This window comes from Trachemys scripta, chromosome 3, assembly GCF_013100865.1.
Source record: "Trachemys scripta elegans isolate TJP31775 chromosome 3, CAS_Tse_1.0, whole genome shotgun sequence".
NCBI lineage: Eukaryota > Metazoa > Chordata > Testudines > Emydidae > Trachemys > Trachemys scripta.
Window position 1 is genome coordinate 94,769,774 of NC_048300.1, and position 12,445 is coordinate 94,782,218.

Here is a 12,445-nt window from a genome sequence, read left to right on the forward strand (position 1 = left end):
CGAACATGTCCGGGAAAATGCCGGCCGGGCACTTCCCCTCCCGCGGCTGCTCTGCTCCTCCCCTGACTCTTCGGCTCTGTTTAAGAGCCGAGCTGCCCGAGCGCTATGGGCTTCAGGCAGCCCCCTTGCCTCCGGACCCCAGCCACCGGCCGGGCACTTCCCCTCCCGGGCTGCAGCAGCGCAGGGTCTGGAGGCAAGGGGGCTGCCCGAAGCCGGTAGCGCTCGGGCAGCTCGGCTCTTAAACAGAGCCAAAGAGTCAGGGGAGAAGCAGAGGCTCCGGCCGTGGCGGCTCTGCTCCTCCCCTGACTCTTCGGCTCTGTTTAAGAGCCGAGCGCTACGGGCTTTGGGCAGCCCCCATGCCTCCGGACCCTGTGCCGCCGGAGCCCGGGAGGGGAAGTGCCCGGCTGGGGGCGCAGGGTCCGGAGGCATAGGGGCTGCGCGAAGCCCAAGCACTACCGGCTTCACGGTTTGCCGGGCAGCCTCCAGACCCTGCGCCCCTGGCTGGGCGCTTCCCCTCCCGGGCTCCAGCTGCGCTGGGGAAGCGCCGGCCGGGGGCGCAGGGTCTGGGGGCTGCCCAGCAAACCGTGAAGCTGGTAGCGCTCGGGCAGCCCTTTTCACGTGGCTGGGAGTGGGAGGGAGGAGGGGGCGGAGTTAGGGCGGGGAAGGGGCGGGGCTGGGGTGGGAAATGGGTGGGGCCAGGGCCCTGTGGAGGGTCCTCTTTTTTTATTTGTGAAATATGGTAACCCTAACTGGAGGTCTACAATACATTCTTCTAAGGAGAGTATGTAAACTGCTAGACAGAGTCATTCTAAAATTTTAAGAATACCGTGTCCCATAGAAGAATAAGAGTAGGAAAAGGTATTTTCTATGCAAGAAACTGGCCATCAAATGGCATTATTGAGTATTAGGAGAGTGGTCCAATAAAAGATACTACCTCACCCACTTTGTCTACCTAGTAAGCTAATTTTTAAGTTAACAGATGGACTAATTGGAAACCAAATTACTTTTGGTATATAACTTAACTAGATTAAAAGCAAGGTTAGTGGCAAGAAATAAACTTGACTTTGTAATGAACAGTGGATATTTGCAGAGCTTGTTAAAACTGTAGTTTCCAAATGAAAATTTTAAGTAATAAAAAACCTAAAGTGCATCTAATTAAAATTGGCATAAAGACAGAATACATGGGTAAACAAAGGCCAGAGACCAGATTTGTTTGCAGTACATCTAGGGAGAACTACAGCACAAAACTAAGGTGTCCAGTAGAAGAGGTGAGGTGTTACATGTGCAATAAAAAAATAGACATTTTGCAAAAAATATGTTTCTTTCAATATAAATTGCAAAGAAATACACAAGCAAAATGCATGTTCAGATAATCATTGATCTATTTTCTAATTCTGCACAAAGATCTATAGATCCTTTATGTAAGAGTTGAAATACTGAACTTTATTACCTTGCCCCAGTCTGCTAACATGTATGAGGGTTACAAAAGTTCTCACAACATGAATCAGTATCTGCTGACTGATTTTAAAAAAAAGCAAGTGAAGCATATCAGCTAAAAAACTGCCACAAACAAATACAACCAATTCATAAAATCTAGAATGAAGGTCAGGGTGGAAGATTTGAACGCTGAGTGCTAACAACACTTTATGTGATGCACATTCTGTTGGTAGTACACTGAGGACTATATATTTCTGATGTATTGTATCCTTAATACATCCTATTTGGTTACACATCTAATCATTATTTAAGGCTCTTTTGAAACCTGTTCTGTAGACATGTTATATACCCATTTGATCATCTGCATTTACAAACTGATGGTCAACCCTTCCTCTACCATTATTTCAAACTTTACTGACCTCATGTACCAAGATGAAAGTATAGCCATAACTCCCTGATGGGGAGTTTTGTGCACTCTATATGAAACAAGCTTGGTGTTGGTGTAGTTAGGGCAACACAGTGCCCGTGTAGGCACTGTGTTACTTACATCAACTGTTGGCTGCCTTTTTTGCCAATTTCATGGCTCCAGCACGAAAATTGATAAGAATTCCACCCTGCTCTCAGCCAGGCCGCTGCCCAGACTCTCCACTCCTAGCCAGGCTGCCCCCCATGCTCCAGCCACGTGGCCCTGCCTCTTCTGCCTGAGGCCCCACCACTACTTGGGGGGGGGAGAGTACCCGGTTCCCATCAGGGAGTTGTGAGTGGAGCAGCTCCCCAAACTGCCCCTTTTACGTTGGTGGAAGTGTTCTTGGTGAGGATGCACACCACTGACCGAAGGAGGGTAGTGTGGACGTGAAGCATGGCAGTAATTACTGCGGTGGCTGTAAGTCGACTTGCTATAGGGTGACTTAAGTTTTTCGTGTAGACATACCATGTTTTTGATTAGGCTTGGAAGGATTTGATTTTTAATCTCTAAATGTTGGTAAACGTCAATTTCCATGCACACACAAAAATATTTCCATTGATAATAACTGAAGTTTATAGATAAGCAAGATAAGAAAAGTACTGCTTAAGTTTGATCTAAGGATATGACTTTGTTTATTTTGATAATTTGTATTTTAACAGTTATAAAACTAACTTTTTGAATCTCAGTGTCATTAAATAATTGTCTGACCCTTCCCCTTATTTTCCTGCAACTGTGAAAATTTAAATAATTTTTTTAAAAAAATGCTTAAAAATCAAACATCTATATTATCTGTTGAAATTATAAAAAGGTAGAATTAAATTTACAAGTCCATGTTTAATGTACATATTGATCAACAAGAAACCCAGGGGCATGTTTAAATCTGGATGGGATGTAGCACACTGCATACTTAGGCCATGTCTACACTTAGCGGTAGATTGGGACTTCTGTGATCGATGCAGCGGGTGTTGATTTAGCAGGTCTAGTGAAGACCCGCTAAGTCGATGGCAGAGCGCTCTCCCATCGACTCCGATACTCTAGCTCCCTGAGAAGAGTAAAGTAAGTCGACTGGAGCGCATCTCCCGTCGACACAGCGCAGTGTAGACACCGCGGTAAATTGACTTAAGCTATGTTGACTTCAGTTACATTATTCACGTAACTGGAGTAGCATAACTTAGGTCGACTTACCCCGGTAGTATAGACAAGGCTTCAATCTTGCCAGAAACTCCAGAGGCACAGGGGGTTGCCTGCACAGAGCTTGTTGGGGCTTCGGGGCCTCATTACTTTCATTGTGGATTTCAAATAATGCCAATGGGGAGCCCATTCTGTTGATAATACAAGGTAAGTATTCATATTTTAACTGTCATACTGTTCACAACATCTTCATCTTCCTTCAGTGAAAAATATTAATTGAACTGCAAGAGTTTTTAAGAAGTGTGGTGCTGGAAAACTGCTTGAATAGAATCAGAGGGGTAGCCGTGTTAGTCTGGATCTGTAAAAGGCAACAGCCTTAATATTCTCTTAACTTAGGGCTAAATTCTACACTCCCTACTCAAGCACAACTCCCATTGATTTTAATGAGAGTTTTGGCTGAGTTGGGATCTCAGTATTCACCCACGAAAGCTTATGCTCCAATACATCTTTTAGTCTTAAAGGTGCCACAGGACTCTCTGTTGCTTGAATAGAGTGCATTCATGTCCCTGAGCTCAGTGCTGACATTTCTGATACGCTAGAGACTCAAGAACAAGATTGAAAAATAGTTTTAACCTTGGCCTTGGGAGGCAGGCCAGTCCTCGCCCACAGACGACCTGCCAATCTTCAGCATATTCTCTAACTCAGGAACCAACCCATGCAACAACGCTTCCTCAGCTCTCGTCCACTCATGCCCCTTCTCTACCTGCGCTATATTGATGACATCTTCATCATCTGGACCCATGGGAAGGAGACCCTGGAAGAATTCCACCATGATTTCAACAGCTTCCACCATCAACCTCAGCCTGGACCAATCTACACGGGAGGTCCACTTCCTAGACACCACCGTACAAATAAGCGATGGCCACATTAACACCACCCTATACCGAAAACCCACCGACCGCTACGCCTACCTTCATGCCTCCAGCTTCTACCCCGGGCACACCATACGATCCACCATCTACAGCCAAGCACTGAGGTACAATCGCATCTGCTCCAACCCCTCAGACAGAGACCAACACCTACAAGATCTTCACCAAGCATTCTCAAAACTACGATACCCACACAAGGAAATAAAGAAACAAATCAACAGAGCCAGACGTGTACCCAGAAGCCTCCTGCTACAAGACAGGCCCAAAAGAGTAACCAACAGAACTCCACTGGCCATCACCTACAGTCCTCAGCTTAACCTCTCCAATGCATCATCAGTGATCTACAACCCATCCTGGACAATGATCCCTCACTTTCACAGACCTTGGGAGGCAGGCCAGTCCTCGCCCACAGACAACCTGCCAACCTTAAGCATATTCTCACCAGCAACCACGCACCGCACCATAACAACTCTAACTCAGGAACCAACCCATGCAACAAACCTCGATGCCAACTCTGCCCACATACCTACACCAGCAACACCATCACAGGACCTAACCAGATCAGCTACAACATCACCGGCTCATTCACCTGCACGTCCACCAATGTTATATATGCCATCATATGCCAGCAATGCCCCTCTGCTATGTACATTGGCCAAACTGGACAGTCACTACGCAAGAGGATAAATGGACACAAGTCAGATATCAGGGATGGCAATATACAAAAACCTGTAGGAGAACACTTCAACCTCCCTGGCCACACAATAGCAGATGTAAAGGTAGCCATCTTACAGCAAAAAAAGACTTCAGGACCAGACTCCAAAGAGAAACTGCTGAGCTCCAGTTCATTTGCAAATTTGACACCATCAGATCAGGATTAAACAAAGACTGTGAATGGCTATCCAACTACAGAAGCAGTTTCTCCTCCCTTGGTGTTCACACCTCAACTGCTAGCAGAGCACCTCACCCTTCCTGATTGAACTAACCTCGTTATATCCATACTGATTTATACCTGCCTCTGGAGATTTCCATTACTTGCATCTGAAGAAGTGAGGTTCTTACCCACGAAAGCTTATGCTCCCAATACTTCTGTTAGTCTCAAAGGTGCCACAGGACCCTCTGTTAGTTTTAACAACAGCCACCATAACTGGATTTAAGTAACCTGTTTTTAAAATCATGTTTTAAATTGGTTTCCTACCATGGAAAAAGTGTTACATAAGCTTTAACAAGAATATTTATTGGTACTCACCTGAAAGTGTCCCTTTTCCTAGCGGGAAGGTCCACAAGTCTTCAGCCTAGTGGCAGTTTACCTGGCAGTTGCTGGCAGAGGAGCAATGACCCAACTGTTTAAGAGCTCACCAATTTGAGTTAACTTCCACAACTGCTACTATAAAAGTTATCTTGGAAATCAAGCATTAATAAAATGTTGACGAATAAGGAATTTAACTTCATCCAGATTCATCCACTGAAGAATATTTGTTCTCCTTGCTACCAGTTTTGTCCTATGCTATAGGAAATTGCCATTGATGGTGCAGATCTGTGGATTTTGTCATTGCCTGACTTCCAAATATTTAACTAGTCAGCCTTAATATTCTCTTAACTTAGGGCTAAATTCTACACTCCCTACTCAAGCACAACTCCCATTGATTTTAATGAGAGTTTTGCCTGAGTCGGGATCTCAGAATTTGGCTCTTTGTTTTTTTGAGGAAGTAGACTATATATAACAGGAGTTAAAAAGAAAATGTTCTGATATTTCTGGTGTAGGAATAAGCTAGCTTTTTATGTTTGTTTATTAAGCTTTAGAGGACCATGTTGAGGTTAGTAGGGCAAAATTGTAACTTGCTGTTTTTTTTTCTTACCCATTTTAAGAGTCCATTGTAATTCTTGGTTTTGTTTTTTGAAAATAAATGCTTTAATGTCTTGTTTTTATATTAAAAATACCAATGCCAGCAATTCAGACCTCATGAACAGTCCTAAAATAACAAACCAGTGTAAACCTTCAATAAAGGGAAATAATTTTGTAAAGAAATGGATTTGAACTTCAAACTAGTAAGGGTTTAATATGAACAGTGATGGTCTGGATTCCCCCCTCCCCCCCCCCCATTTATGAAAAACTACTGTACCTTGAGGTTGTTCTATTACAATTTAGCAGTATCTGGTCAACAGCTATATTGTTACCTCTGGAGGTTCAAAACCACTAGTTTCTTAGGTTGCTCCTTTCCTATCTCCTCTGATACTGCCAGCTTTCAGTTTCCAACAGCTCATCTATTTAAGAGTAAAGAACAAACAGGACATTTGAGATAAGGACAGGATTAAGAGGTACTTTTATGCTTTTAGTGGTTCCTGAGATCTAGCAGCCTTGCAAGATTTGGATGTGACCCTTAAAGAAGGGAAATCTATTGAAAAAACAGCCTGCTTCAGCATTTAAATTTTAAATTCATGATGAGCTGTTACAGTAGAACATTATTGTAGGCTTACATATCATAGTTTGGCATACCAAAATAATATATATTTTTGGAGGCACTGTACAATTAGTTTGTTCAAGTAACAGCTAAAAAGTATCCAATTATATTGATCGTAAATATTTTGGAAAAGTATTTAAACTTAAAGAAGATGTCTTAGCCCAGCCAAAGTAATTGAGGTACTTTTAAGTAATGGGTTTAAAGCAGTGAAAGATAGCTTTATTAAATAAATCTTTTTATTGAATGAACCAAAAAAGTACATCATTGATAACATGTATCAACAAATTACATTCAGCTCATTTGAATTCCAATGTCTGTGTGTGTTTTGTTTGCAGCCATATGCCTTACCAAAAACTGTGAAAGATTTACACTCTGTAAAATACATCTGGGTCACTACGTACTGGAATGACAAATTCAAGGAATTTTTTTAATCTAAGGGAGAACTATATTACTTTAAAAAGTAGTCAATTAAAAATAAAATGTTTTAATAGCATTCACCAGTTTAAATTAGATACTATTATATGCCCCATTTTGTGAAAGTATTTTTTGTAATAATCTACTAAAATAAAAGGTGGAAAACAATGAGAGAAAGTTTGGGACTCCAGAAACTTTAAGAAAAGTTGCTGGCTTTACGATTTTTCAATCCCTTTATATGATTGGCTTTTGAAAAATTTAGTAAAAAAGTAATAGTATTTTTAAGATAAGTGTTTTTCTCCTTTTGTCAGATACTCAGATTTGTACAACAACCCTGCATAATTATTACATTTCTTTAAGGCCTCAAGCATATGACTAGGTGCTTTGCTGAAGCCTTATAGAGGAGAGCATTTAAGAACTTTCTTAACTTCAACGCACAATGAAGCCAAAAGATAAACATGTGCTTAGGGGCTTTGCTGATGATGGGATAGTTTGCTCAATTGGAGCTATAAAGCCTTTTCCAAAGTCCAAACAAATTAAATCCTTGTTCCAAATTCAACTCAGTTGTCAATACCGTCATAGTAGATCCCATGAGGTATTTTACTATGGCCCCTACATTTTCCAAGCAGGGTATTGCTTGTAGCTGCCTTTCTCCCATTGACTCCAGTTGGAATTCCACAGCCAAACCCCGCTTTCTACACATTTTGTAAATATAACAGTAAGGGTCCTGACATACAACCTGTGATGTACTTACTTTTATTACAGATAGTAACACACAAGGCACAATAATAATGACTATTTTCATTAAAATTCTTACATTCACTCATGGGGTCACTGGCTGTCTGCTAGTGTATTTAAAAATAACATGACGTACTCCCTAAACCTAAGTGGTATGTGGCAATAGGTTGCCACCACTTTCCTCTGGCCTCATGCCCGACTGCTGTAATTACCTTAACTCCATAACCAATATTAACCACTCCTAGCCAATCCTGTCTGCTATTCAGAAAAATAATGCTTAATACAAATTCTGTACATTCTACTCCCCCAACGGTTGTACTTGACAATTCCATTGTATAAGTTAAACACACAAAACTCTGAAAAGTGCCAGTAAAATAAGCAAAATAAAAGTCAAAGCCTTCCAATATGAACAACTGGAAAAAAAACAAACAAACAAGGAAATTTGAGTGAACAACAGTGCCAGGTCCTCCATCCTAGATGTTCTTTACATAGCCATAGAACAAGTACAGTATAGGAAGCCTCAGTATAAGCTTCCCTATACTCTGATACCAACATGCGTCATCCTGTTCCTTAAAGAGACCACTTGTAACAAAAAAAGCACTTCTGGCTCCAGGTCCATTCAGTCCTTGGCCTGTCTGATATTGCCAGCCAGGATGAAAATTAAAGCACTACTTTTCATTATGTAGATAGCGGTGTTCTTGTCCTAAGTACACATACGTTAAAGTGTATTAATAAATATTACAAAGTAAAATACCACAAAATTTTGGAGTCTCCTTACTCTTGGGTAAGTCACTTCCCATCTTTATGCTTCAATTTCTCTATATGTAAAATGTGAATAATATTACTGATCTCCTTTGTAAAGCACTGTGAAATCTATTGGTAAAAAGTCCTATATAAGAACTAGGTATTATTATTAGCAAATCCCATCCTCTTTAGCAACCATGATCTCTCCAACTCTCCTTATTCTTCAACAATTAGGAAAACAGGCCTTAAAGAGAACATTGAAGGTCAGCTGTTTTAGACTGTAAAGAGGGAAAGTTCCAAAGCTGCGGGCCCCTTATTGAAAATACTCTGGAAGCACCTCCAGTATTGTTGACTACTGTGGTACCATCTGAGGAAAGGGAAAGTCTTTCAGGACCCACATAATTTAGGGCTTTATACACTAAGGTTTTATATCTCGTATCCACCCCCCAACCGATATATTTTCTAAAAATTTTCCAGTAAATAATAGAACATACCTTGGATAGGCATGAAAGTCTCCAGCCTCTAGCTGGTGAAAGTGCTTTCCTCTGGTGAAAGTGCTTATTTTTTCATGAATTATATGCCGATTTTGAGAGGTGTCTACAATGACCAACAATTTACCTCATTAACTACGGCCCTAATCCAGCAAAGCACATAAGCATATGCTTAATTTTAAGAATATGAATAGTCCCATTGGCATCACTTGGATTACTCACATGCTTAAAGTTAAACATATGCTTTAATGTTTTGCTTGGTTGAGGCCTACATCAGATTGGATTCATTGGGAAGAAACAATGAAACTGAAATTCTCAGTGAGAGACCATAGAACTTTTCACATGTGCAGAAATGTCAAAACAGTGACAGGTATTTATACATTTAAAAAAAATTCAACAGATCTTAAGATAAATATTAAGATGAATATTCATTAACAATCACTTCAGTTTTCTTTTAATTCAAGGACAGACACTTCTTGGTGTGAGAGTGCAGAGTCCAAATCAAACCTCACACCAAGAAAGTAAAAAGTTTTCTAAATGCACAATCTTCAGAAACCATTTCTTCCACTGTTTAGTTACAGTGCAACTCTTCCAGAGACACCATAGCATCCTCTAAAAAAGATACTCATCTAGCCTCCATCATTTAAAAAATTTAGCTGAGTTTCATGTGTGCATACACACTTCCATTTATTAAATATATATTTATTGTGTAAACCATTTAACTGCATACAGAAATTCAGTTAACTGCAGACACAAGGTGTATTTGTGATTTACTGTATTAACTGATTTGTGTATTAACTGATTTTCTTGTGCGAGTGTGTGCACGCACACTTATTCATTTTTAATGCTCAGACTCATTTCGAATATTTGACATGTGACTAGCCTTCACAGAAAACTTAATTTGCAAAAAACCATAATAGATCCAATCTTGCTCCTACATATATTGTCTAGGTTGAGATTTTTTTGGCAAAAGTTTCCAGTTAACAATAGTGTAACAAAAATAGGAGTCCTAGGGTACATCTACACTGCAAACATGTCAACAAGTCTCAGAGCCTAGGTCAACTGACTTGGGTTTACACTATGGGGTTAAAAATAACAGTGTAGACATTTTGGCTCAGGCTGGACCCTGGACTTTGAGACACCGCCCCCCCCCCCCCGGGTTTTGGAGCCTGCACTCCAGTCCAAGCCCAGATGTCTACACTGCTATTTTTAGGCCCAGAGCATGAGCATGAGCCCAAGTCTGAGGCTCCCTGCTGTGGGACATTTTTTGCCATGTACACATACCCCTAGTGTAGAGGAAGCTTGTGTGGCTACTACCATTTTAAGCACTGTGTCTCTAAACCTGCTCAGAACAGATCTAGTGTTAAAAACACCAGCCATTGCAAGACTCTAGTATACATTAGGGAATCTCATTGTTCCTAATTCTGGATGCACCACTGAGAATTTTTTTCCCATTCCCCTATTGTAGATAAGGTCTTACTCTGCTTATACAGCAGTGTAACTCCATCAATTCCAGTGCAATTAGTCCAGATTTACATTGGTGTGGCTAAAAGAAGTATTAGGTCCAGTCTGTATGTGCCAAATTGCCTTCCTTTTTCATATGTGCAATCAAGATTCATGTCATGATCAATAATTTTAGCATTTACTTATAAAATATTCCTTAATCTCTGTAATTTGTGTTGAAAAAAGAAAGTTTCTAAACCTTACAATATTGCCAGCCTCAATTGTTAAGAAATCATGTTGGTCCAATAAGAGATATTATCTCACCCACTTTGTTTCAAGAAATCATGAGTCAGGCCCCACAATTTCACAGTTTTTAAGCCTGATAATATGGGTTTATTTGCCTTCAGAGTTTTTTTTGTTTTTGCACCATTATGGTTCATGTTTTCAAACTTTTCTCCTCAGTCACGAGGACCAGAAACTTTCATTTAAAAAAAAATATGAGGCCCAAGATTCTCATATAATTACCTGGCTCCAGGAGCTGGGACATTAAGAACGAACAAACAAACAAACACACAAGCACACACAAAACTTGCACCGAAATAGAGATTGTTGGCAACACTGCCTTTGTGCTCATAAAAGAATCTCAGTGTGCTGTGTCTACTTATCATGCTGTTCATAATCACCTCGTTACCTTATGCTTTCCCTGGACATTGTAGCCATCTGTCATTTCTCATTTTATACTTCGATTGTAAGCTCTTCAGGGCAGGGGCAGTCTTGCTTTTGTCTAGTGCATAGTGCAGTGGGTCCCGTTCAGGGCCCACAGACACTACCACAATACAAATAATGACAAAAAAATATTCACAGTATAAACTATGATGCTTATGTTGCATTTGCAGACAGGCTGAAGCAATAGGACCATAAATAGTATGAACTTTACTCTAGTTATCATTATAGTCTTACGTTGGAAACCTAACTAGGATCACCTGAATGTCAACACTATTAATTGCTTAATGTGGGGAAATCTGATACATTTAACAAATACATTTCTTCACTTTGTTCCTGGAAATTTTGTCTTTCCATTCACTTGAATGGACATCTCAGAAGAAATTGCTGCTGGTATAAACAAGGAAGTTAAAACAAACTGGGAGAGCTTACTCTTGTCACATGAGAGAATTCCTCTATGACCTGACAACAGTTCATCTGCACATTTGTAATTTGCAGCTGTGACATATGTACACGCACAGTATTCCTTCTAACAGTAGCAGCCCCATTTGATGGTGTCAAGTATCAGGGGGTAGCCGTGTTAGTCTGTATCTACAAAAACAACAAGGAGTCTGGTGGCACCTTAAAGACTAACAGATTTATTTGGGCATAAGCTTTCGTGGGTAAAAACCTCACTTCTTCAGATAAGTGAGGTTTTTACCCACGAAAGCTTATGCCCAAATAAATCTGTTAGTCTTTAAGGTGCCACCAGATTCCTTGTCCATTTGATGGTGTATCTCCACCTGGACAGTGGTTTCAGCACATAAGTTATAGTCATGCCAAACCTACCTGCAGCTTCTCCGAGTGTGCTAGCCAGGTATGACTTCTGGGATATTTTATGCTTGGTGGGAAAGTGTATCCAGTGGTCAGGCTTATAGCCATCTCATCAAATAGGAAAGAGCACTGTGGGATCTCCCACTATCCAGAAGGCCCAAATCCTCAAAGGCACTTAGATTCCTAAACCCAGGCATAGGCACCCAAGTCCCAGTTTTAGGCATGACTGAGATCCACAAAACTCCCACTTGGCTGCCGCCTAAACCTGTAGGCCTCTAGACTCTGACACCACCTAAATTTTCCATTGTAAGAGTTCCCTAGGCTCTTCTGCCCCTGTGCATGCACACTGTGAAACTCCATTGTGATTCACAGACAGGGGGAAAACAGGTAGAGGAGAGCCTTTCCCACTGTTGAGGGGGCCTGATCCGATAGATGTGCTCAAAGATTACCTAACAGACCAGGTACAGTTCAAAATCTGGATTCCAGAGGAAGTGGTCATGGTGCCAACCTTATAATTTTTAGCTCCGTGGCTACAGCACTCACCTGAGATGTGGGAGACCCAGGTTTAATTTCCCCCCTTTGCTTGATGGGGAGCAAGGATTTGAGTAGGGGTCTCCCCTCTCTTAGGGGGACACTCTGACCATTGAGCGATGA